This window comes from Adiantum capillus-veneris, chromosome 8, assembly GCF_014529385.1.
Source record: "Adiantum capillus-veneris isolate H3 chromosome 8, ASM1452938v2, whole genome shotgun sequence".
NCBI lineage: Eukaryota > Viridiplantae > Streptophyta > Polypodiopsida > Polypodiales > Pteridaceae > Adiantum > Adiantum capillus-veneris.
The window spans coordinates 104691489-104696866 of NC_140938.1; the positions used below are offsets into that span (position 1 = coordinate 104691489).

Sequence of the window (5378 nt, forward strand, 5' to 3'; positions counted from 1 at the left end):
AGAGAGAGAGAGAGAGAGAGAGAGAGAGAGAGAGAGAGAGAGAGAGAGAGAGAGAGAGAGAGAGAGAGAGAGAGAGAGAGAGAGAGAGAGAGAGAGAGAGAGAGAGAGAGAGAGAGAGAGAGAGACTTCCTCTACTGGAGAGCAAGTTGGTCAATCCCTACTCGTTATCTATGGAGGAATCAATCCCATGTAGAGTGTGCGCCCCATACTATATGCCACTTCAGCCGCAATATCCAGGTGTGCAGCAGGGGCAGCCACAATTTACACTTCCCTAGCAAGCACAACCACATTATCTTGGGGTCCTGCTATTGCAACCATAGTTCTCAGGTGTTCAATCATAGTATCTGAGTGTTGGCCAACATGCTCAGCCTCAATATCATGGCACCTAGCTACCTCAGATGCAATATCCAAGTGCTCAGCAGGCTCATCCTCAGTACACTGACCCACAGCAGCAGCAAAGAACTCAGCCAAGTGGCGGTTCTAGAGTAGGAAGGCCGCCATGACGACCAGGTTGAAGAAGAATAGGAAGAAGAGAGGTCACGTCAGTGCAGGACACGGAAGAATTGGCAAGCACAAAAAGCATCCCAGAGGTCGTGGTAATACAGGATGTATGCACCATGAAAAATATCACCCTAGGTACTTCGGGAAGGTAGGTATGTGCTATTTCCACAAAACAATGAACAAGTTCCACTATCCCATTGTGAATGTGGATAATCTCTTCTCACTTCTGCCCGACTTTGCAAAATCTGCTCTGAAAGGAAAGGGGCCCTTGCTAGATGTCACACCGTTCGGGTACTTCAAGGTGCTAGGTAAAGGCAATGCCCCCCCCACTCCCCTGGTCCGTTAAAGCCAATTTCTTCTCTAAGCTTGCGGAGAAGAAGATCAAAGAGGCTAGTGGTCAGATCTTCCCTTCTATTAATGTGTAGGCAGATGACAATGCTTTTTTTGCTTCTCAATTTAGTTGTAAAAATTTTTTGTATAAGGATTTGCAGAGATGTCGCCTTCCAAAGGGCTCTTACTGCACCAAAAAATCCACCTCTTCAATACGGCTCCAATAGAATTCTCAGTTTGTTACATTGATGGAAAAAAGGGCATCCTACGATATAGAGGCTCATACTGCAGCTCACCTCCCCTGATGATGCCTGTGCGGCGGATTGCGACAATGAAGAAGACCACTTTGCTAGGGACATAGCGATGAACATGAGAAGGACCATCAGTATCAACATCGTGACTACCTTTATACTCAAGGCTGTTTCTGTCATGAAGGTTAAAATACTATTGCATAGTGCTAATGGGGGCATCTCTAGGGTAAGAGATGGTCTGTAGTAAAGGTGTATCGAGCGACCTAATGGGAACAATTTAGAGACAGTAATCCTAGCTATGATTGAATGTAGCCTACATTCCCTTTATGAGAGAGAGAGAGAGAGAGAGAGAGAGAGAGAGAGAGAGAGAGAGAGAGAGAGAGAGAGAGAGAGAGAGAGAGAGAGAGAGAGAGAGAGAGAGAGAGAGAGAGAGAGAGAGAGAGATGGCCACGACAAAAAGGAAGCAGAAGTAGTTGCAACATAAGTAGTCATGATGGTAAGCTCCGTTAAGGTGGATGTAACAAGCACGGAAGAGGCCACACCAACCCCATCAGGTGCTCCAATGGTGGGCTATGTGTGCCCAAGGACAAGGTTGTCAAGTGGTTTCTTGTAAGGAACATTGTTGAACAAGCTGTTGGGCGAGATGTGCAAGATGCTCGCCTTTATGATGGGTACACACCTCCCAAGCTTTACACCAAAATGCAGTACTGTGTTTCATGTGCCATTCACTTACGTTGTCCGTGTGAGATCTCACACAACAAGAAGAGTTAGAGATCCATCATAGAGGTTTAGAGGCAAAGAGCATATGCAGAACCAAAATCAGCGTACCAATGTTTCTGCTGTTAGGAAGTAGATAGGTGTCTAATTAGGGTATAAGCCAGGAGAGGAAGAAGGCTCATAAATTTTGACTTCTATCATAGAGTTCTTAGAAGACGCATGCTACGAGCATTGCCACTGTGGTTGAAGCCATCAGTTGGATAGACATTGAGTGACTTTTGAGTCTTTTGAACGGGCTTGTATCTGATGTTTTGGAAATGTATTTCTAAAGTTTTTCCAAAAAAAAAGAGAGACACACACACACACACACAGAGAGAGAGAGAGAGAGAGAGAGAGAGAGAGAGAGAGAGAGAGAGAGAGAGAGAGAGAGAGAGAGAGAGAGAGAGAGAGAGAGAGAGAGAGAGAGAGAGAGAGAGAGAGAGAGTCTGACTTGCTTTTGAGACTCTCAGTGCGTGACAGAGAGAAGCCTTACAAGTGAACAAGACACGACACTCAAAATTCACAAAACTCAGCCGCTGAGAGTGAGTGACCAGTGCTCAATAAAAAATTTGTTTCCAAAAACCTACATGTTAGAAACAATTGAGGTAAACTGACTAAATTTGAAGGTTTTTATACCAATTTATACTAATGTTTTTCAAATTTTGGAGGTTTTCTCACCAACTATAAAATTTAGAAGTAAATCTTAAAATTTGTAGGTGGGGTTACACTAAACCTAGGTTTTTGTTACACTACACCTAGGTTTTTTTCAAGCATTGTGAGTGACTTATATAGGTGGCACTGAGCCTGAGAGGAGCAAGAGATAGCATAATTGGCTAGATTGGTTGAGAGCATGCACAGCCGTTCCATGCAGAGCTCGGTGCCAGTGGTGGAGTCAAGCCCACTTTTGTGGAATTCTAGAAGAAGGTGTAGGTAGGGAATGTTGAACAAGGGCATCGGCGCATCAAAGTCATTTTTGACGTGCGACTAGAAAGGCTGGTTTTTTAGAAAAGATTACTCGATTGTGATCTCGCAATTGTGGAAGACGAACCTTGTTCTCTCTCTCTCTCTCTCTCTCAAAAGGAATTGGAATGAAGGACACAACAGTAGTAGTCCCATGGTCCCTCCAGAGTAGTTGGTATACTGCATGCAATGCCTTCACAAAGCAGCCTACGTCACATGGCACTCAAGTAAGCAAAGGATATCTTTCAAGTTCAAGAGCTACCTACGCATTATGACGGACATGTGGCATTTGATGTTACCATATACATGTGGTAGTGATGTGTGTGAACACACTAGGACCGCCGGGGCATTTTTTCCCTCTTTAGGAGGTTTTTTCCCCCGTGCATTGTATATACGCCCATCACTCTAGGGCTATCTATCTTTCTATTGCACACTAAGTAACACACTCTCTATTGTGTGCCTTGAGCTTCCTTCGTCTTCTCCAAGCTGTGTGTGTTTCCGTGCAACCCTAATTCCAACAATTGGTATCAGAGCAGGTCACGTCCTCCCGGGCTTAGTCGCCAGCTGCTCCAGCACACGCCTGCTCACTTTCTTCGATTTCAATGAGCTTTGGCGAGCGTTCGCAGGTATGCTCAAAATTTTGATTTGAGCTCATTTCGGCCTCCGTTTCCACTACGGGCAGTACTGCACAGGCTATTTCGTCATTTTGTGCAGATTTTTTGTCAGTGCCGTTTTCTGCATAACAGGTGCCTTATAGTCTTCTACGGTTTGTGCTATATAGCACAAGTTGTTCCCGCTCCATTTCTCCTATTTTCGGGCAGTTCTCACATCAGGTGCAGCATTTACCATGGCTGACAACAACAACACAGATGTGTTCAAGATGTTTGCTGCTGAGGACAGGCTGGATGGGGACAACTACCCTATGTGGGCTTATATGATGCAACATGTTCTTGTGTCAAAAGGTGTCTAGAACATTGTGCAGGGCATTGATGTACGTCCTGGTTCTGAAGATGTAGGCGATGTTGAGGATGTTGCAGGTCTTGCTCCAAGGATTGCAGCTGTTAGAGTTGTTTTGCCTACGGCAGAACAAGCTCGTTGGGATGTTAAGGATGCGCAGGCTCATGCATTGATTGCGTTGTCTGTGAAGCGCACCATTATTCCTCACATCCGTTCAGCAAAATCTGCAAAACAGGCTTGGGATATTCTAGCAGGTCTTTATGCAAGCCGCAATGAGGCTAAAATTGCTTTGCTGCGTAAAGAGCTAGAGTCGAAGATTATGCATGAGGAAGATGATATGGACACTTTCCTTGCTAGTGTCAAGGATATCAATGAGCAACTCATTTCTGCAGGTGAAGTCATTTCAGACAGTTCCCTTGTGCAGACTGTTCTTGATGCCTTACCAGATTCCTACCAGACTTTTGCTAGTACTTGGAGACTCATGACCCAAGGAAATCCTGAAGTTGTCAGTTTGATGCATTATGCACATTGCTGTTGCAAGAGTCACTTTCTAGAAAAAACAGGACTAGGTAGCGTGCAGTTGAACAGGCTTTTATTGCTTCTCAAAGAAAGGGTGGTAACAGTAATGCAGCCACTTCTTATGGTTCTACTGCGAGTGGCAAAAATTCTGTTCCTAATGCTTCTGCTGGCAGCACTTCGTCTGGCAATTCTGGTGATAAGGGCAAAAAGAAGATGCGTTGCCATTATTGTAAAGCCAATGATCACTTGATCAAGTCGTGTCCTAAGTTGAAGGCCAAAGAGGCTAAGAAGAAAGAGGGTGGTTCCACTGCAAATGCTGGTTCCACTACAAATGCAGCCATTGTTGAGTCTTCTGTGAAAGGAGATTGTGATGCTGATGTTGATGCAGAATGGGCTTTTAGCGCAGAGTGCACTTACAATCCTGCTGTCCATGATGCATGCTTGTCAGTTGCTGCAAATTCACATGTGTGGTATTTCGACAGTGGTGCTACAAAGCACATTACCTCACATCGTGAATTGTTTACCTCTCTCGAGTCTGTCCCTCATGGGAATTCAGTCACTTGTGCCAACAACGCCTCTTATCCAGTTCAGGGAGTTGGAAAGATTGTGCTCACTGCTGCTAATGGCAGTTCCTTCACACTTGTTGATGCACTTTATGTATCTGGGATCAAGAAGAATCTCTTGTCTGTATCCGCACTTGCTAGACTTGGACTTGTAGTCAAATTTGTGGATGACATATGTACAGTTCATGATCTCAGTTTTGGTGATGAAATTGTTGCATCTGGGCTTTTGTGCCGTGGGCTGTATAAGCTCACTTTGTATGACAAGTGTGGACAAAATTTTGCAAATGCTGTTGCAGATTCAAGGGCTATTTCAGATGAAAAACTTTGGCATGCACGTTTTGGTCATCTGAATTTTGCCAGTTTGCTGCGTTTGCAGAAATCTGATATGGTTGCTTCTTTGCCGCCTCTTGAAGCACCTGTCAAACATGTTTGTGAAGGCTGTATTCTGGGTAAAATGCAGCGTTCTAAGTTTCCAAAGGATGGTTCAGTTAGGGCCACATGCAGGTTGCAGCTTGTGCATAGTGATGTTTGTGGGCCCATG

At 44.7% G+C, this 5378-nt stretch overlaps 1 pseudogene; it reads left to right on the forward strand.

Annotated features, from left to right (window-relative positions):
- The first annotated feature begins 499 nt into the window (after positions 1-499).
- On the forward strand, positions 500-1326 carry LOC147452677 (large ribosomal subunit protein uL15x-like; annotated as a pseudogene).
- The last annotated feature ends 4052 nt before the right edge of the window (positions 1327-5378 follow it).